The sequence below is a fragment of the Oncorhynchus keta genome, chromosome 19 (assembly GCF_023373465.1).
Source record: "Oncorhynchus keta strain PuntledgeMale-10-30-2019 chromosome 19, Oket_V2, whole genome shotgun sequence".
Taxonomy (NCBI): domain Eukaryota; kingdom Metazoa; phylum Chordata; class Actinopteri; order Salmoniformes; family Salmonidae; genus Oncorhynchus; species Oncorhynchus keta.
The window spans coordinates 17,609,092-17,631,591 of NC_068439.1; the positions used below are offsets into that span (position 1 = coordinate 17,609,092).

Below are 22,500 nucleotides of genomic sequence, written 5' to 3' on the forward strand. Positions count from 1 at the left end.
CTGCACTTTGACCTGCCCTGTGACCTGCTTTAAGTGGTGGAGTCCACTAAATAAAATAATGGACAATCTGACCAGAGAAGTCCTGGACCTGAAGAAGAGTTTGCAGTTCTGCCAGGGTCACCTCGGTGAGTTTAAACAGGAGAACAGCAAGATGACAGCAATCAAAGTCAATGAGAGAGGACATCAGTTCTGTATGTGAATCCATGATAACAATGACTGAGAAATCAGATTATCTTGAGGAAAAATCAAATCAGAACAACAGTGTTGTGGACGGAATTGCATAATCTCCACATGAGCCCTGGACAGAGTCTAAGGACAAAGTGAGGGAAATGATCACTGAGAAACTGAAGATGGAGCACAGGAGAATTGAGGTGGAGTACGCCCACAGGACTGTAAAAACCACCACTGGACTAGGTGATAGGCCCAGGTCGATAATGGTCAAGTTCCTGAGGTTCAAGGACAAGATAGCTGTTCAGGAAAGAGCCAAGAGATTGAGAGGAACAAACAGCTTCCTTAACCAGGACTATTCTGAAGCTGTGCACCAGAAAAGGAAAGAACCTATCCCAACCATGAAATCTGCTAGTGCACTTGGGGACATTGGTTACAAATGCTATGACAGGCTCATTGTACACCCTCCGTCCCAGAAGCCTGGAAGGGATGACAGAGCCAAGCCTGTGGGTTCGTAGCTTTAACCCCGCAGCACACACACACTTACACACACCAACTGATTGATGGACTGAATAATGTTTTTGTTGTTGTTGTTTTCTTTGTCTGCTCTTTTCCATGTTATGTCTATCTCTGATCAGCTACCCAGGAAAGGCCTACTAATAGCCCATATTAATATATGTAGCCTTAGAAATAAGGTTCATGAATAACTTGCTAACATCAGGTAACATTCATATATTAGCCATTTCTGAGATTCACTGACAGTACCAGTCAAACACCTACTCATTCCAGGGTTTTTCTTCATTTTTACTAAACATTCTACATTGTTTGAGCCAATCAGTGGTGGTGTGACAAGGTAGGGGAGGTATACAGAAGACCAAGTCCATATTATGGCAAGAACAGCTCAAATAACCAAAGAGTCCATCATTACTTTAAGACAATAAAGTCAGTCAATCCGGTAAATTTATAGAACTGAAGGTTTCTTCAAGGGCAGTCGCAAAAACCATCAAACTACGATGAAACTGGCTCTCGCGAGGAGCGCCACAGGAAAGGAAGACCCAGAGTTACCACTGCTGGAGAGAATAAGTCCATTAGAGTTAAGTGCACCTCAGATTGCAGCCCAAATAAATGATTCACAGAGTTCAAGTTTTTTATTTTATTTCACCTTTATTTAACCAGGTAGGCTAGTTGAGAACAAGTTCTCATTTGCAACTGCGACCTGGCCAAGATAAAGCATAGCAGTGTGAACAGACAACACAGAGTTACACATGGAGTAAACAATTAGCAAGTCAATAACACAGTAGAAAAAAAAACAAAAAAAAACAAATGGGCAGTCTATATACAATGTGTGCAAAAGGCATGAGGAGGTAGGCGAATAATACAATTTTGCAGATTAACACTGGAGTGATAAATGATCAGATGGGCATGTACAGGTAGAGATATTGGTGTGCAAAAGAGCAGAAAAGTAAATAAATAAAAACAGTATAAAAGTAACAGACACATCTCAACATCAACTGTTCAGAGGAGACTGCATGAATCAGGCCTTTATGGTCGAATTGCTGCAAAGAAACCACTACTAAAGAACACCAATAATAAGAAGAGACTTGCTTGGGCCAAGAAACACGAGCAATGGACATTAGACCGGTGAAAATATGTCCTTTGGTCTGAGTCCCAATTTGAGATGTTTGGTTCCAACCGCAGTGTCTTTGTGAGATGCAGAATAGGTTAACGGATGATCTCTGCATGTGTTGTTCCCACCGTGAAGCATGGAGGAGGTGTGATGGTGTGGGGGTGCTTTGCTGGTGACACTGATTTATTTTTCAAGGCACACTTAACTAGCATGGCTACCACAGCATTCTGCAGCGATACGCCATCCCATCTGGTTTGCGCTCCAGGCTGTGTAAGGGCTATTTGACCAAGAAGGAGAGTGATGTAGTGCTGCATCAGATGAACTAGCCTCCACAATCACCCGACCTCAACCCAATTGAGATGGTTTGGGATGATTGGACTGCAGAGTGAAGGAAAAGTGCTCAGCATATGTGGGAACTCCTTCAACCTGGTTGAGAGAATGCCAAGAGTGTGCAAAGCTGTCATCAAGACAATGGGTTGCTACATTGAAGAATCTAACATCTCAAATATATTTGGATTACATTAACACTTTTTTGGTTACTTCATCATTCCATGTGTGTTATTTCACACGTTTTATTCTACAGTGTAGAAAATAGTAAAAATCTAGAAAGACACTTGAATGAGTAGGTGTCCAAACTTTTGACTGGTACTGTAGATAATTCCTTTGATACAGCAGTAGCAATACAAGGAAATAACATCTAAAGAAGTTAAAGGAATGCCTATGGTGGAGGTGTTGCTGTATATTTTCAGAACTTTATCTCTGTAATGCTTCGAGAAGATCTCATGTCAAGTGTTATTGAAGGGTTGTGGTTGCAGGTTCACTCGCCTTATCTAAAGTCTTATTTTAGGGTGTTGCTATTGGCCACGAAGTGCTAACAGTCAGTATCTAGATAATGTGTGTGAGATCATTGATATCGCACAGTATGTGATGTAAACAGAGAGGTCTACTTTCTTAGGGACCTGAATATTGACTGGTTTTCATCAATCTATCTGCTCAAGAGGAAGCTTCTCACTGTAACCGGTGCTTGTAATCTGGTTCAGGTTATTAACCTCTTGCTCCTACCTGACACGCAGGCGTCCCATCTAGACATCTGGAAATGCAAATGCACTACGCTAAATGCTAATAGTACTAGTTAAAACTCAAACGTTCATTAAAATACACATGCAGGGTATTGAATTAAAGCTACACTCGTTGTGAATCCAGGCAACAAGTCAGATTTGTAAAATGCTTTTCGGTGAAAGCATGAGAAGCTATTATCTGATAGCATGTAACACCCCAAAAGACCCGCAGGGGACGTAAACAAAATAATTAGCATAGTCGTCGCTACACAAACCGCACAAATAAAATATAAAACATTCATTACCTTTGACCATCTTCTTTGTTGGCACTCCTAGATGTCCCATAATCACTATTGGGTCTTTTTTTTCCGATTAAATCGGTCCATATATAGCCTAGATATCGATCTATGAAGACTGTGTGATAAACGGAAAAAAATAGCGTCTTGTAACGTCATTTTTTAAAATTAAAAAAGTTGACGATAAACTTTCACAAAACACTTCGAAATACTTTTGTAATGCAACTTTAGGTATTAGTAAACGTTAATAAGCGATCAAATTGATTACGAGGCGAAGTATATTCTTTAGCTGTCCGTCTGGAAATAATGTCCGTGTAAATCCCAACCAAAATATCCGGTCGGAGACCGGAAGAAATGCGCTGCCTTGCGTCTGTTTGATCAAGAAACAAATAGTAGGCAAATGACAAGACTCTAGACAACGTGTGGAAGCTGTAGGTATTGCAACCTCAGCCCCATTAAATGTGGTTCACCTTTATCAATGGGTTCAAGTCGCGCATGGATATATTTTTCCATTTTCAGTGATCAGATTTTCCTGCACTTTTCGATGAAACGCACGTTCTGTTATAGTCACAGCCATGATTTAACCAGTTTTTTAAACGTCTGCGTTTTCTATCCGCACATACTAATCATATGCATATACTATATTCCTGGCATGAGCAGCAGGGCGCTGAAATGTTGCGTGATTTTTAACAGAATGTTCGAAAAAGTAGGGGGTAGGAGTAACAGGTTACTCAACCTACCAGGGTGTTTACAAACACTACAGGAACTATATACTCCACATGTATTGATCACATTTTTACTAATACTGTAGAACTTTGTTATGAAGCTGGATCTGTACCCATTGATGCAGTGATCAGAATATATCAGCTATATCCAGGAAAGCCAAGGTTCCAAAAGCTGGGCCTAAAATAGTATATAAGAGATCATTCAAAATATTTAGCTGTGACTCATGTGGATGATGTTAAGAAATATTTGTTGGTCTGGTGTGATTAATAAGGAGCATCCAGACGCTGCACTTGTACTGTTGAAAGAGATGGGGTGAAAGGAGTGGCTAATAAGTCTGGCTACACAGGCTGACTTACAGCAAATTGAAAAATAATGTGACTAAACTCAACAAAAAAGAAGACCCTGTATTATGAAGCCAATATCAATTATATTAAGCTCTGGTCACGATCCCCTTTGCAGTCAAAAAGCTAACCGAGATCTACCGCTCAGAATTTCTTTCAAAATGTATCATTAACCTAATAAAAACAATTCTGTAGGAATGAGGTTTGTGCAGTATATTGGCAATATGCATGGCCTGCCTATATTGCTCTTCTCAGACAATATCATATTTCAAAACTCAAGCTTTGATAACAAAATAGATCAGTTGGTGTAGCATTTGTGAGGCACAAGTGAGCATACATTGAAATAATTAGAAATCTGATGGTCATAGTGCGTTCAAGACAACTGGGAACTCTGGGGGAAGAGTTTGACGTCAGTGATCTTCAGGTCTGAAAGTCGGAGCTCTAGAAAGATGCTTGGAATTCCGAATTGGAAGACTGTTCAAAAATGTTTTTTCCCCGAGTACCCAGTTGTCTTGAACGCATTAAACTCTGAAGTCTGAGATTTCCGAGTTCCAAGTTCCCAGATGTTTTGAACAAGGGATTAGTGTCAGCAGGGGGAGAGCAGCACGGTCTCACGGTCCTGCTCTCTAATATATATAATATAATAATAATATATAATATATAATAATATATGCCATTTAGCAGACGCTTTTATCCAAAGCGACTTACAGTCATGTGTGCATACATTCTACGTATGGGTGGTCCCGGGAATCGAACCCACTACCCTGGCGTTACAAGTGCCATGCTCTACCAACTGAGCTACAGAAGGACCCACCCTCTCTCTTTCCTTTCCTCTGGTGAGACTGACCAGAGAGAGGGGACACCGTTTTCTACCTGATGGTGAAACTCGAGATGAACCGCATCTGTCTCACACACAAATTCATGTCGTTCCTATGACCAGAGAAAGTGAAATATTCCTTGATATTAAAATAGACATGACTTGCTGTTAATAATGAGCCTACTTGCCTACTCATTCATTGCAGCTGCAGGGAAAACACTTTTTATTAACACTTTTTATGTTTTGTAATAGTGTTGACTAAACCGTGTTGACAGTGCTGAATAAAAACTTAGGCATAAACTCACTCACAAAAACAGCAGCTCTTTGCTGTATTCTTTGACAGTCTCTGGACGTGGTTTTAAATATTATGAAATCTCACGTAGGCTAGTATCAATCCTTGCTGTGGCCGGGGTCGTGGAAGCTGTAGGCAAGGTGATTTGAGCTATCCAATTCACCAGCACAGTAGGCACACTCGATTTAGCCACAGATCTCCCAGTCCACCAGGTATGCAAAGTTAGTCTTTTCAGACTAATTAAATGGTTGAAAATGGTAACACTTTGCCTACATGGTGCGCAGGGCTTCTGAATCAAGTGCACCTACCGCCTTTATCATTGTCGTTTCTACAGAAATCTTTGGTGATGAACTAGGAATGCCTTGAACCCCCCTATCTCCCACAGAAACTATCCCCCTGGCACTCTAGTATGGGAAGACTGAAACCTCTTTGTTCCAGAGACTCTTGCCGGCAAAACGTTTTTCTCCAAGAGAATGAACTTTGGAACAATATTCATAACATAGGAATGTTAAGAATGGTCCATGGGGATCTAAAGAATAATCGTGTCATATTTTTTATTATTTTGTGATGTCATTAAGAATGGCATAATGAAGTAACTGTAACTCTGAAAGTGTACGCATTCTATGTATCAGCTTTACATTTAAATGTTGTATAAAATGTATGATTAAATATGAGAATACTTTTGTGAAGATAGCAATGTGATTTTAGCCTTCTAAATGAGACAATTATTGTTCATATAAACTTGTGCCTAGTCAGTAAACATGCCCAAGTGAGCACAGACATTGAACCTGAATAATCAACCTTGAGACCACTACGAGACCAAGCAGACGGAATGTGTAAGCAGGGATGTCACAAATGGTTAAAACTACAAGACCAGACAGCGTGAAGCGGTGGCTACACGTTACAAAATGGTTAGAAACTCTGAAACTCTCAACACGAGTGAAGAATGAGCGGTGGTTCATGTGCAAAGTATTACTATTACTTTGAGCGTAGGTTCCAAATGTATCCAAGTGTTGTCTCTCCTCTTTCTGCCTGTGTAACAAGCCGTCATATCTTGTCAGTCCACTAGGGACTTTTATCTCATGTAAGTGTGTAGGTGTATCCTGTGTTATTATTTAGTTAATAAATTAAATCAATTTGTGTAGTACTGAATATTCAGAAGGGCTAGGGTTCTTGCGGATCCAACGATTATGCGACATTCAGAATGAGACTGAGGTAATGATTAATAAGTGACTGTTACTGATGTAAGAGATATCTATATCTATATAGCTTTAGTTGGGAGATAGTAACTAGTTAAACAACTTTCCCCTGTTGCCCCAAATTCCTAATGAGTTAATTGTTACATGATTAATTTAATTGAGTAACAATTAAACATTGTTAGTTTGATTTGATTCAATCGCTATGACCAATTGGTGACCACTGATATAAAGAATGATAGAACACTTTGGAGTACTTTTAATAAAAAAATATGGACAGAAAACAAATTAAACTCCATATTTTATCGAATCGGATGGCTTATTCAACACAAAACCATTTGATGTTGCCAATTATTTTAATGATAACCTCATTTGCAAAGTGGGCAAACATAGGCAGGAAATGCCAACAACAAGCTGTGAGCCATCGTATTCATGCATAGAAATAATGAAAGAAAAGCATTGTAAGTTAGAGTTTTGTAAAGTTAGTGTGGGAGAGGGGGAAAAATTCTTATAGATTCTTATTCTTATCGATTAAAAATGCCAAACCTCCTGACAACAATGGAGAGCTACTGAGGATGGTCGCTGCCTATATAGCCACTCCTGTCATACCTTTAATCTGAGCCTGGAGGGAAGCCAAAATCTTTTACCTTTATTTAACTAGGCAAGTGAGTTAAGAACAAATTCTTATTTTCAATGACAGCCTAGGAACAGTGGGTTAACTGCCTGTTCAGGGCCAGAATGACCGATTTGTACATTGTCAGCTCGGGGATTTGAACTTGCAAACTTCTGGTTACTAGTCCAAGACTCTAGCCACTAGGCTACCCTGCTGCTCCATTCTGCTACCCAAGACTGATAAAGTGGCCTTTACTGGTTCTAACAGCTGACCTATCAGCTTGCTGCCAGCTCTTAGCAAACTGTTGGAAAAAATACTGTTTGACCAAACACAATGCTATTTCTCTGTAAACAAATGAACAGACTTTCCGCATGCTTACAGAGAAGTGTATGCAAGATGTACTGCACAAGATGTACTGCACAAGATGTACTGTATGATACAAATGACTGATGATTGGTTGAAATAAATTAAGAAGAAAAATATTGTGAAAGCTGTACTGTTAGATCCAACTAATCCCAAAGCATCTCAATTGGGCTGAGGTCGGGTGATTTTAGAGGCCAGGTCATCTGATGCAGCACTCCATCCTTCTGGTCAAATCACCCTTACACAGCCTGCATGTGTTTTGGGTCATTGTCCTGTTGAAAACAAATTATAGTTCTACCAAGTGCAAACCAGGTGGGATGGCATATCGCTGCAGAAGACTGTGATAGCCATGCTGGTTAAGTGTGTCTAGAATTTCAAATATATCACAGACAGTGTCACCAGCAAAGCACCCGCCCACCATCACCACTCGACCATTCATCTTTTCAAACTGTTTCAGTTCAGCAATATTCTTGGGATGTCTGATGTGAACTGCTCTCTTGAGGTCATGCCACAGCATCTCAATCGGGTTGATGTCAGGACTCTGACTGGGCCACTCCAGAAAGCGTATTTTCTTCTGTTGAATCCATTCTGTTGTTGATTTACTTCTATGTTTTGGGTTGTTGTCCTGTTGCATCACCCAACTTCTGTTGATCTTCAAATGGCGGACCTATAGCCTAACATTCTCCCGCAAAATGTCTTGATAAACTTGGGAATTCATTTTTCCATCGATGATAGCAAGCTGTCTAGGCCCTGAGGCAGCAAAGCAGCCCCAAACCATGATGCTCTCTCCACCATACTTTACAGTTAGGATGAGGTTGATGTTGGTGTGCTGTGCCTTTTTTTCTCCACACATAGTGTTGTGTGTTCCTTCTAAACAACTCAACTGTTGATTCACCTGTCCTATTTTGCCAGTAGCGCTGTGGAACATCCAGGTGCACTTTTGCAAACTCTAGTTTTTTTGGACAGCAGTGGCTTCTTCTGTGGTGTCTGTTACATTCCCCAGTTTCTGTGTTGTAGTTTGTGTATTTTCATGTGTGTATTTCAGGAAATGGCTTCCTGAAATCCCTCAAGCAGCTGATTTGTCGACTCCATGGCTAATTGTAGCTGACCCCGCCCCCTCGTCAAGATGCAGCTGTTTCCAATTACCCATTCCTTCTTAAGCTATATAAAAGCCAGTGTTCTGTTCAGAAGAGAGATCATTGCTGGGAGGTCATTGAAGAAAGATGATTGCGCTGAGAGGAGGCTGATGGCTATAGCAAATGTTGGTTGTTTCTCAGGCAGTTGGTATGTACTATGTTAGTTGTAGATGGGAGCAGCTTTGGTATGTTCTGTGTGAATTTGTTGCTCAGTCAGAGCCTATTTGATGACATGTGTTTCTCAGTGTGTTTGTGGAATTGTTAATATTCTGTTTAATTTGTTCCCAGGGGGTAAGGATGAAGGAACAGAGTGAGTGCTTAGTATATTTACTGTCTAGGCACACTAGGTAAGACTTGGGCGGACCACCCCTTGTATTTTGGTTAGGTCACCAGGTGGTGCTAAATTGGGTAAGTAGTGGTTCGGCAGGTAAGATAGAAGGGGCTTTGATATTTACTTTCTTAGCTTTGGTTCTGTCTTTTCCCCATATTACTGTGTGAAGGAATAAATTCCTAGTAAATGTTAAATTCTCTGCCTTTTGTCATCCTTACTCACACCTACAGTCCATACCTCTTTTGCTTCACGTTGAGTTGTAGCAGGGTGTTGCGTTCCCTCTTCAGAGGTGTACGTAATAGTGTCCTCCCATGAACACCATTCTTGTTTAATATTTTACGTATCGTAGACAAGAGTTTAGCATGTTCCAGAGATTTCTAGAAGTCTTTAGCTGACACTCGGCTTCTTAACCTTTATTGAGCATTCTGTGCTGTGCTCTTGCAGTCATCTTTGCAGAACTGCCACTCCTAGGGAGAAAAGCAACAGTGCTGAACTTTCTCCATTTTTATAGACAATTTGTCTTAAAGTGGACTGATGAACAAGGCTTTTAGAGATACTTTTGTAACCCTTTCCATCTTTATGCAACTCAACAAGTATAAGGGCACAAGGTGAGATACAGACACAGGAGGCAGATGGTTTGAGTCTTTGATATTTATTAATAATCCAAAATGGGTAGGCAAGTGAATGTCATGGACAGGCAAAAGGTCAAAAGCAGTTAGAGTCCAGGAGGTACAGTGTGGCAGGCAGGCTCGGGTTCGGGGTCAGGGCAGGCATGCTCGGGTTCGGGGTCAGGGCAGGCAGGCTCAGGTTCGGGGTCAGGGCAGGCAGGCTTGGGGTCAGGGCAGGCAGGTCCAGAAAACGGGCAAGGGTCAAAACCGGGTGGACTAGCAAAAGAGAATAGAAAAGGCAGGTTAGGTGACTCCGATTAGCCTTTGGAAAAGTCATTAGCCTAGGGGTTCACATACTTTTTTTCAACCTACACTGTGAATGTTCAAATGATGTATTCAATATAGCCAAGAGAAATACAAGTTGTGTTATTAGTTTAAGTACACTGTTTGTCTATTGTTGTGACTTAGATGAACATCAGATCAAATTTGATGACCAATTAATGCAGAAATCCAGGTATTTTGTGTGGCATGTAGCATAGTGGTTAGTGTTTGGCCAGTAACCGACAGGTTGCTAGATCGAATCCTCGATCTGACGAGAGTCTGTCGCTGTGCCCCTGAATAAGAATTAGTTCTTAATTGACTTGCCTAGTTAAATGGCCAATTCCAACGCGTTCACATACTTTTTCTTACTTATTTGCTATAATGACAGAATCTATTTTATTAAAACATGTTAACTTGCCAACAAATTTGTTTAAATGACACCAACTCCCTGCTTCATTTATTTGAGCAGTAATACTGAAGCTACTTTATCCAAATACATTTAATGGATTGCCACAAATGAATCAAGTTGAAGTCAACAGTTTATTTGTTTCTGATGCAGCTGGAATCATTTAGTCAAATATGATAAAACACAATTATATACACATGGACAACAGCTAGTGTTTTGTTACACTCAAGAGTCAATAATAGAGCATTGAGCTGGGCTGTTAGTAAAGATGGGAAACGTTTGAGGGGGGGTTGACTTGTAAACAGTGTAGTCATTAATTGTTCTGTATGAGCACCTACTGTTGACTAGATAAGCACTGCCAACAATTGAGGGAATAGGCTAGAGGAGTATACTAACAGCCCCTCTTCCCCATGCCAAGGAACTGACTGCAAGGGTGGGAAAAGTTGGAGCTCTTGTCTTGACAGTTTAGTGTATTGGTGATTTAGTTTCTGTTTTCATGAGAGGGCATTGTGCTTTAAAAAAAAATACATTTTGGCTGTACTGGCTTGTTTCAGTCAGATGATGTGGAGTGTCTGCTTATTCCAGGCTGAAGGCTTCCATCCAATGGGTCTGCAGGCTCTGTACGACTAACCTTCACACACAATACCCTCCCCCAACAATCACCAGTCAGTCACCCACACCATCTCCAATTTAGATTTCAAGCCATGCATAAACAACCAATACAGAGAGCTACAGTAGCCTACTTGTAAACACACTCACTGTGACAAGACATGGACCATGTTTATGCCTAGCTCCAGTATATTTATTAGCTCGTCATGGAAAGATTTAGTAGATTTTAGCACAATTTTAGAGTTACTTACACTAGTTCCTGGTGCTGAGCTTGATTTTGATGCCTTTGCAGATTTTGATAAGATCGGACTCTAAATAGAACACAGTCACGTTAGCCTCTGTGGTAGTTAGTTAGCTAACGGTTGGATAATGTAACCTAACGAAGCTAGCGTGGTGAGGGTAGGTAGCAACACATCTGCCACACTGATCCTCAACACTGGAGCTCCCCAGGAGTGTGCTCAGTCCCCTGCTGTACTCCCTGTTCACCCATGCCTGCATGGCCAGGCACGGCCAGGCACGACTCCAACACCAAGTTTACAGACGACACAAGTGGTAAGCCTGATCACCAACAACGACGAGACAGCCTATAGGGAGGAGGTCAGAGACCTGGCTGGGTGGTGCCTGAATAACAATCTATCATTCAACGTAACCAAGTCTGAGATGATTATGGACTACAGGAAAAGAGGACCGAGCACGCCCCCATTCTCATCCACGGGGGCTGTAGTGGAGCAGGTTGAGAGCTTCAAGTTCCTTGGTGTCCACATCAACAACAAACTAGAATGATCCAAACACACCAAGACAGTCGTGAAGAGGTCACAACAAAGCCTATTCCCCCTCACGAACCTGAAAAGATTTGGCATGGGTCCTGAGATCCTCAAAAAAGGTTCTACAGCTGCAACATCGAGAGCTGGTTGCATCACTGCCGGGTACGGCAATTGCTCAGCCTCTGACCGCAAGGCACTAGAGAGGGTAGTGCGTACGGCCCAGTACATCACTGGGGCCAAGCTGCCTGCCATCCAGCACCTCTATACCAGGCGATCTCAGAGGAAGACCCTAAAAATGGTCAAAGACCCCAGTCATAGACTGTTCTCTCTACTACCGCATGACAAGCGGTACCGGAGTGCCAAGTCTAGGACAAAAAGGCATCTCAACAGTTTTTTACCCCCAAGTCATAAGACTCCTGAACAGGTTATCAAATGGCTACCCAGACTATTTGCATTGTGTTTGATTTGATGGAGGTCGCTATCTAGCTAGGTAACATTAGCTACCTCAACTTGACTTCTTTTCTGCTGTGCTGATATGTTGGGTGATCGGATAGCTCCCTCTTTGAAGTGAAGGGGAAAATCAATAGAATAGCATCACTTTTCAACATTCAACGACATGACAACCCCATCAGTTAACTTCCATTTAAAAATCCTCTGGCTGAAAGTGATGGTTACAAAGACAGACATTCTGGTATTTCTCACCTCCACAGGGCAGTCCTGAAATCGCTATGAATGCTGGGTATTGTGGTTTTCTTACAACAACAATACCCAGCATTCAAAGCGAGGGAGCACCCCCCTATCCACATCGATGGAACAGTAGTGGAGAAGGTGGAAAGTTTTAAGTTCCAGCGTCTCTTCAACCTCAGGAGGCTGAAGAAATTTGACTTGGCACCTAAAACCCTCAAACTCCTATAGATGCATAATCGAGACCATCATGTCAGGCTGTATCACCACCTGGTACGGCAACTGCACCGCCCACAACAGCAAGGCTCTCCAGAGGATGGTGCGGTCTGCACAACACATGGCCGGGACACCTCCAGGACACCTACACCACCCGTTGTCACAGGAAGGCCATAAAGATCATCAAGGACAACAACCACCTGAGCCACTGCCTGTTCACCCCGCTACCATCCAGAAGGCGAGGTCAGTACAGCTGCATCAAAGCTGGGACCGAGAGACTGAAAAACAGCTTCTATCTCAAGGCCATCAGGCTGGTAAACAGCCATCACTAACATAAAGGCTGCTGCCAACACACAGACTCAAATCACTGGCCACTTTAATAAATGTATTTAATAATGGTATCACTAGTCACTTTAAATAATGGCACTTTAATAATGTTTACATGTCCTACATTACTCATCTCATATGTATATACTGTATTTTACACCATCTAGCTGTCCCTCAGACCATCACAGTCACCTAATCATCCCCAGCTTACAATTGGCTGATTCATCCCCCTCCTCTCCCCTGTAACTATTCCCCAGATCGTTGCTGTCAATGAGAACGTGTTCTCAGTCAATGTACCTGGTAAAATAATGGTAAAATAAAATTGTTAAAAAAATATTGCCTATGCCGCATGGTCAACCATATATGTTCATATTCTTATTCCATCCCCTTACATTGTGTGTATAAGGTAGTCGCTGTGAATTTGTTAGATTACTTGTTAGATTACTTGTGAGATATTACTGCACTTTCAGACTAGAAGCACAAGCATTTCACTACACTCGCATTAGCATCTGCTAACCATGCCAACCAACCATCTGCTATCCATGTGCACAAAATGTAATTTGATTTGATTTGTTGCTGGACCGTTTCTACCAGTGAGATGCAGAAAGTTGTATTTGTGTGTAGTGAGAATTCAAAATGTGTTTTTATTTTAATTTGATTTAACCTTTATTTAACTAGGCAAGTCAGTTAGGAACAAATTCTTATTTACAATGACGGCCTACCAAAAGGCAAAAGGCCTGCGGGGACCGGGGCTTGGAATAAATACATTTGATTTTTTTCAATACAATATAAATATAGGATAAAACACACATCACAACAGGTGAGACCCAACACTACATAAAACGAGACCTAAGACAACAACATAAGGCAGCAAAACATGACAACACAGCATGGTAGCAACACAACATGACAACAACATGGTAGCAACACAACATGGTAGCAACACAAAAACATGGTACAAACATTATTGGACACAGTCAACAGCACAAAGGTCAAGAAGGTAGAGACAACAATACATCACACAAAGCAGTCACAACTTTCAGTGAGAGTGTCCATGACTGTGTCTTTGAATGAAGAGATTCAGATAAAACTGTCCAGTTTGAGGGTTTGTTGCAGCTCACTTTAAATAATGCCACTTTAGCGAACTGAAAAGACTTGCGAACCAGGGATCTGTGTGCTTTGGGGACCTTTAACAGAATGTGACTAGCAGAACGGGTGTTGTATGTGGAGGATGAGGGCTGCAGTAGATATCTCAGATGCGGGGAGTGAGGCCTAAGAGGGTTTTATAAATAAGCATCAACCAGTGAGTCTTGCGACGGGTATACAGAGATGAACAGTTTACAGAGGAGTATAGTGTGCAGTGATGTGTCCTATAAAGAGCATTGAGGGCAAATCTGATGGCCGAATGGTAAAGAACATCTGCCGATCTATAAATTATGTCTCCGTAATCTAACATGGGTAGGATGGTCATCTGATTCAGGGTTAGTTTGGCAGCTGGGGTGAAATAGGAGTGATTACGATAGAGGAAACCAAGTCTAGATTTAACTTAGCCTGCAGCTTTGATCATATGTATGATACATGTGAAATGTTAGTAACATATTAATGGACATACAATATTTATACAAAAGTATGTGGACACCCCTACAAATGAGTGGATTCGGCTATTTCAGCCACACCCATTGCTGACAGGTGTATAAAATCGAGCACACAGACATGCGATCTTCAGAGAAAACATTGGCAGTAGAATGGCCTTATTGAAGAGCTCAGTAACTTTCAACATCTCAGTTCGTCAAATTTCTGTCCTGCCCGGTCAACTGTAAGTGCTGTTATTGTGAAGTGGAAATGTCTAGGAGCAACAACTGCTCAGCCACAAAGTGGCAGGCCACACAAGCTTACAAAATGGGACAGCCGAGTGCTGAAGCACGTGGCAAATAAGAATGGTCTGTCCTCGGTTGCAACTACACTACCGAGTTCCAAACTGCCTCTGGAAGCGTCAGCACAAGAACTGTTCGTAGGGAGGTTCATGAAATGGGTTTCCATGGCCGAGCAGCTGCACACAAGCCTAAGATCACCATGTGCAATGCCAAGCTTCGGCTAGAGTGGTGTAAAGCTCACCTCCATTGGACTCTGGAGCAGTAGAAATGCGTTCTCTGGAGTGATGAATCACTCTTCACCATCCATGATTCTCTCCCTCTCCCTCTCTCTCTCTCTCTCCCCCTCTCTCTCCCTCTCTCCACCGACCTCTTCCGTCTCCCTTCCTCCCTCTCCCTTTTCCCTCCTATGTCCCTCTCTCCCCCTCTCTCTCCCTCTCCCTTCCTCCCTCTCCCTTTTCCCTCCTATGTCCCTCTCTCCAGCTCTCTCCCCCTTCCCTTTTCTTATCCCCGCCTACCTTCCTCCCCTCTTCCTCCCTCCTCCCTCTCTTTCCCTCCCTCTCTCCTTCTCTCTTCCTCCATCTCTCCTTCCCTGTGGGGACTTTCATGCAGCTGTCAGATAAGAGTGTGATGATCTATGGGTGGTTGCATGGGAGCAATTAGAGAGAGAGAGAGAGAGAGAAATAAGAAAGAGAATTGTAAATACAACCTATATTTATCTGTTTGTTTATTTTCCCTTTCATACTTCAACTATTTGCACATTGTTACAACACTGTAAATAGCCAATAATATAACATTTGTTATGTATGATCTTTTATATGTTTTGTGAGTGTAATGTTTACTGTTAATTTCTGATTGTTTATTTCCCTTGTTAATTTCCTATATATTTCTCTTGCTTTGGCAATGTAAACATATTTTTCCTATGCCAATAAAGCCCTTTCAATTGAATTGAATGGAATTGAGACAGAGAGAGAGGGGGAGATGGTTTGCTAAGAGACATGGAGAGGAGTGTTGAGGGAGGTTAGAGGAGAGAAATGGAGAGGAGTGTTGAGGGAGGAATGAGGTTAGAGGAGAGAAATGGAGGAGTGTTGATGGAGGGATGAGGTTAGAGGAGAGAAATGGAGAGGAGTGTTGATGGAGGAATGAGGTTAGAGTAGAGAAATGAGGTTAGAGTAGAGAAATGAGGTTAGAGGAGAGAAATGGAGAGGAGTGTTGAATGAGGTTAGAGGAGAGAAATGGAGAGGAGTGTTGATGGAGGAATGAGGTTAGAGGAGAGAAATGGAGAGGAGTGTTGATGGAGGAATGAGGTTAGAGTAGAGAAATGGAGAGGAGTGTTGATGGAGGAATGAGGTTAGAGTAGAGAAATTGAGTGTTGATGGAGGAATGAGGTTAGAGGAGAGAAATGGAGAGGAGTGTTGATGGAGGAATGAGGTTAGAGGAGAGAAATGGAGAGGAGTGTTGATGGAGGAATGAGGTTAGAGGAGAGAAATGGAGAGGAGTGTTGATGGATAGAGGAGAGAAATGGAGGAGTGTTGATGGAGGAATGAGGTTAGAGGAGAGAAATGGAGGAGTGTTGATGGATAGAGGAGAGAAATGGAGGAGTGTTGATGGAGGAATGAGGTTAGAGGAGAGAAATGGAGGAGTGTTGATGGAGGAATGAGGTTAGAGGAGAGAAATGGAGAGGAGTGCTGATGGAGGAATGAGGTTAGAGTAGAGAAATGAGGTTAGAGGAGAGAAATGGAGAGGAGTGTTGATGGAGGAATGAGGTTAGAGTAGAGAAATGGAGAGGATTGTTGATGGAGGAATGAGGTTAGAGGAGAGAAATGGAGAGGAGTGTTGATGGAGGAATGAGGTTAGAGGAGAGAAATGGAGAGGAGTGTTTATGGAGGAATGAGGTGAGAGTAGAGAAATGGAGTGTTGATGGAGGAATGAGGTTAGAGGAGAGAAATGGAGAGGAGTGTTGATGGATAGAGGAGAGAAATGGAGGAGTGTTGATGGAGGAATGAGGTTAGAGGAGAGAAATGGAGGAGTGTTGATGGAGGAATGAGGTTAGAGTAGAGAAATGGAGAGGAGTGCTGATGGAGGAATGAGGTTAGAGGAGAGAAATGGAGAGGAGTGTTGATGGAGGAATGAGGTGAGAGTAGAGAAATGGAGTGTTGATGGAGGAATGAGGTTAGAGGAGAGAAATGGAGAGGAGTGTTGATGGATAGAGGAGAGAAATGGAGGAGTGTTGATGGAGGAATGAGGTTAGAGGAGAGAAATGGAGGAGTGTTGATGGAGGAATGAGGTTAGAGTAGAGAAATGGAGAGGAGTGCTGATGGAGGAATGAGGTTAGAGGAGAGAAATGGAGAGGAGTGCTGATGGAGGAATGAGGTTAGAGTAGAGAAATGAGGTTAGAGGAGAGAAATGGAGAGGAGTGTTGATGGAGGAATGAGGTTAGAGTAGAGAAATGGAGAGGAGTGTTGATGGAGGAATGAGGTTAGAGGAGAGAAATGGAGAGGAGTGTTGATGGAGGAATGAGGTTAGAGGAGAGAAATGGAGAGGAGTGTTGATGGAGGAATGAGGTTAGAGGAGAGAAATGGAGTGTTGATGGAGGAATGAGGTTAGAGGAGAGAAATGGAGAGGAGTGCTGATGGAGGAATGAGGTTAGAGGAGAGAAATGGAGAGGAGTGTTGATGGAGGAATGAGGTTAGAGGAGAGAAATGGAGGAGTGTTGATGGAGGAATGAGGTTAGAGGAGAGAAATGGAGAGGAGTGCTGATGGAGGAATGAGGTTAGAGGAGAGAAATGGAGAGGAGTGTTGATGGAGGAATGAGGTTAGAGGAGAGAAATGGAGGAGTGTTGATGGAGGAATGAGGTTAGAGGAGAGAAATGGAGAGGAGTGCTGATGGAGGAATGAGGTTAGAGGAGAGAAATGGAGAGGAGTGTTGATGGAGGAATGAGGTTAGAGGAGAGAAATCAGTGTGGTGATAGACTGGGTGAATGTGTGAGGTTGGGTTGAGATTACAAAATGAGTTGCTTATGATTATTCAAAAGTGTCTGCAACCCCCACTGCCCCAAATCAGTCCCATGCCTGGATTCAATCTGGGCCATTAGAGTACCAGCCACATCCAGATGGGGACACCTGTGTGTGTGGGTGTGTGCTTGTGTGTGTATCTTGTTTATTTATGTGTGTGTGTGTGTGTGTGTGTGTGTGTGTGTGTGTGTGAGAGAGAGAGGCAGAGAGAGAGAGAGAGCAGGCAGAGTTAACTGTAATCATTTCAGCCAGCTTCAGCAAAAACAATTTGGCAGTATGATATGCAGACAGTGCTTACAACGCAGTAAATACATACTGTAAACTCCATATGGTGTAGGCCTACACAGTCACTCAGTCACAAACAACGCACTCACGCATGCATACACAAATATACACACACACACACACACACACACACACACACACACACACACACACACACACACACACACACACACACACACACACACACACACACACACACACACACACACACACACTTGGGTGAACATCTTAAGGCTAAGCATCAGTCTCTCCACCTCTCAGAGGGGTGCTATTGGACAGGCAGGACGTGAGGAAGAGGAGTTAGGAATGTCTGTCTCTGGTTCCATTCAGATGTCTGGTCCTCACTCAGTGTCTGGAGAGTTTGTGTGTGAATGTGTGTGTGTGTTTGTCGGTACAGCCTGCAGATAGGAGTCCCAAGGCATACTGGTGTCTGGCCTATAATGCAGACACAGAAATCACCCGGCACATTTTGCTGATGCAAATAAAAACATGATCTAAGTTTCTCCTCCGCTTCCGACTGGAGAAAATCTTAAGTGATTCAGAGAGGAAGGAGACAGAGACAACTCTCTGTCAATAAAGGAATTATGAAACGGGATGTTTGCATTTCTCCCTGTTGAGGGACATTGGTTCTGATAGCAGATTTATGTTCTCCAGGTACATCACCCAATTAAATGATATTACTCTCAGTCTGCAAACCAGAATTTGTAAGATCCTGGTCGAATGAAACAGACGGAGGCCCAGCTAAATGGTCAAAAAGGTTTATTCACGGAACGTTCTGAAGTCAAGAATACAAATCAATTAATTTTATATTGACTTCTCACGCCCACACATGCACACACACACACATTCACACAACGATACGCACACACACATACACATTCACACAACCATAAGGCACACACATACACATTCACACAACCATACGCACACACATTCACACAACCATACGCACACACACACACGTCCTGCTACGCACACACTGTCTGTCTCACTTCCCAGCCGACAGAGATAGTGACTTTGTCCTTGAGACGTACTCCCCGTTCTCTCCCAAATCTCTAGTCAGGTCGGCACCAAGCTCAGACAGTCTGTGTTTATAATACCATAAAGACATATTGTTTTACCCTAATTCTGACTAGGACAACACATATATTGATTATGATTTCATACATTCTAATCAATTCCATACAATTATATGTTTCAGGGCGGAATATCCTAATCATTCAATTAACAGACAATTCTCACCTATCAGGTTCGGATGCGTGTTTAAACACAGAATTACTTTTGTTTCCTTTGGCAATGGTTGACACAAGACATAAACAACTACATATCATGCATCTGTGGGAAAAGAGATCCTGTCAGACACACTTTCCACCCTCACACCCTCCTCTCCTCACCCGCAGAGCCTCCTCCTCACACCCTCCTCTCCTCACGCGCAGAGCCTCCTCCTCACACCCTCCTCTCCTCACCCGCAGAGCCTCCTCCTCACACCCTCCTCTCCTCACCCGCAGAGCCTCCTCCTCACACCCTCCTCTCCTCACCCGCAGAGCCTCCTCCTCACACCCTCCTCTCCTCACGCGCAGAGCCTCCTCCTCACACCCTCCTCTCCTCACCCGCAGAGCCTCCTCCTCACACCCTCCTCTCCTCACGCGCAGAGCCTCCTCCTCACACCCTCCCTCTCCTCACGCGCAGAGCCTCCTCCTCACACCCTCCTCTCCTCACGTGCAGAGCCTCCTCACACCCTCCTCTCCTCACGCGCAGAGCCTCCTCCTCACACCCTCCTCTCCTCACCCGCAGAGCCTCCTCCTCACACCCTCCTCTCCTCACCCGCAGAGCCTCCTCCTCACACCCTCCTCTCCTCACGCGCAGAGCCTCCTCCTCACACCCTCCTCTCCTCACCCACAGAGCCTCCTCCTCACACCATCCTCCCCTCACCCCTCACCCCTCCTCCTCACACCCTCCTCCCCTCACCCACACAGCCTCCTCCCCACACCATGCTCCCCTCACACCCTCACACCCTCCTCCCCTCACCCACACAGCCTCCTCCCCACACCATCCTCCCCTCACCCCTCACCCCTCACCCTCACACCCTCCTCCACTCACCCACACAGCCTCCTCCCCACACCCTCCTCCCCTCACCCACACACCCTCCTCCCCTCACCCTCCTCCCCACACCCTCACCCCTCACCCGCACAGCCTCCTCACTAGCATACCGATCTCTGGTTGAGGTCAAATTTCTTTACACAGAGGAGTAAACATGGTCCTTGTGAATTTGCACATCCAATGTAAGTGGTAACAACGAGTCAAAATCCACTACTTAGCCTAACTATTGTTTTCTGACACATTCCGTGATTTTCTTTCACAAGTTTCACATATGCGGAGTCGTGGCACATAGGCTATTTAGTGTGCGTTGATTGACAACTGAACAGCAACTATTCACTAGTTTATTAAAAGGTGTGGAACTGACTGAATAAAGTCGATCTCCTGTATCTCAGAGAAGCTCTGGGTTGCCCCCCTTGGGTTGTACCGGGCGTACCAAGTTAATGAGGCAAGGTCCAGATTTGACTCAAATCCAATTTAAGACAACTAACTTAACATTTCATCTTCCCCAAAACATTCCCTTTGATTTGGATATTTCCATACACCGTACAATGTATAAACATCAAACATATACTAGGAAAACTCTTCACATTACAATGTTTTTGTAATAATGTCATCTATTAACCTTTAATAACAGAACAAAAATTACATACATTTTCATATTCCATGCATCGTCATGACCACCATTGTGCCTGACGACAACCATTGTTCCAAAGTCCCTTTAGCTCATGTTTAATGTTCTGAGGCTGGTTGTCCATAGTAACAGGACAAAGGAATTTGTCTGTGGTCTGAGATTTACCAGGGGCGTGAGGGGCCATAACCCCCCTCACATCTTCAGACCCCTAGATCTCTCCTCCTCTGTTGGGGTTGAGAGATAATCTGTAGGGTTGTGGTCTCCTGTAACCTGACCTGATCAGGACAGTCATGACAAAACTCTATCATCCCAAAAACGCTGCTGAACAACAGCTTCTTGCTAGGTGTGCACTAATTTCTCAGAACTGTACTCTTCTCCACTTCTCTCATGGGTATTCTCAAATCAGCACTGTCTAAACCAGGGCGTATTCACTTTGCCTGGCTACCCAGACTTCTTGCTCCAGCCAAACTCTACGCCACACACACAGATGTTACTTTCTTTTCTGCAATGAGTCTGGATCTGAGTACCTCCCAGACCCTTCACTGAATGCGACCACATGCGGGGATGTCTGATTGGTCCAGAAACCGATGGGTAGGGCCAGATACAACACATGTGTCATTGGCTCTGGTACTCTGATTGGTTAGACACGATCCAGTCGCTGAATACTTTGTTTTGTAAAACGCCCCTCGGGCCCCTCGTGCCCCTCGTGCCCCTCGTCACCACAAGCGACTTCAATGATGGCAGTCTCAGACTAAAGTATGTAGTGAATGACAGAGCAGCGGAAGAATTTTGCGTGAGTCATCAGGCTAGGATTCACAAGAAACCAAACGGAAGAAAACTACAAATACCAAGGTGTCTGGTTACACTGTAAACGCTCCTTCCAGACTCACATTAGGCATCTCCAATCCAAAATTAAATCTAGAATCGGCTTCCTATTTTGCAACAAAGCCTCCTTCACTCATGCTGCCAAACATACCCTCGTAAAACTGACTGATCGTACCGATCCTTAACTTCGGCGATGTCATTTACAAAATAGCCTCCAACACTCTACTCAGCAAATTGGATGTAGTCTATCTGTTTAGTTACCAAAGCCCCATATACTACCCACCACTGCAACCTGTATGTTCTTGTTGGCTGACCCTCCCTACATATTCGTCGCCAAACCCACTGGCTCCAGGTCATCTGTAAGTCTATGCTAGGTAAAGCCCCACCTTATCTCAGCTCACTGGTCACCATTGCAACACCCACCCGTAGCACGTGCTCCAGCAGGTATATTGCACTGGTCATCCCCAAAGCCAACACTTACTTTGGCCACCTTTCCTTCCAGTTTTCTGCTGCCAATGACTGGAACGAATTGAAAATAATCACTGAAGCTGGAGTCTTATATTTCCCTCTCTAACTTTAAGCATCAGCTGTCAGAGCAGCTTACCCATCACTGAACCTGTACACAGCCCATCTGTAAATAGCACAGCCAACTACCTCATCCCCATATTGTTACTTAACCTCTTGCTCCTTTGTGCCCCAGTATCTCTACTTGCACATCATCATCTGCACATCTATCACTCCAGTGTTAATGCTAAATTGTAATTATTTTGCCTCTATGGCCTATTTATTGTCTTACCTCCCTACTCTTCTTCTACATTTGCACACACTGTACATATATTTTTCTATTGTGTTATTGACTGTACGTTTGTTTATG

General features: G+C 43.4%; 1 protein-coding gene across 1 annotated transcript in view; it reads left to right on the plus strand.

Moving 5' to 3' along the window:
• LOC118397958 (potassium voltage-gated channel subfamily H member 8-like) overlaps positions 1 to 22,500 on the plus strand; it is a 139,650-nt gene that overhangs the window by 20,153 nt on the left and 96,997 nt on the right. The gene's annotated exons all lie outside the window — the stretch shown is intronic.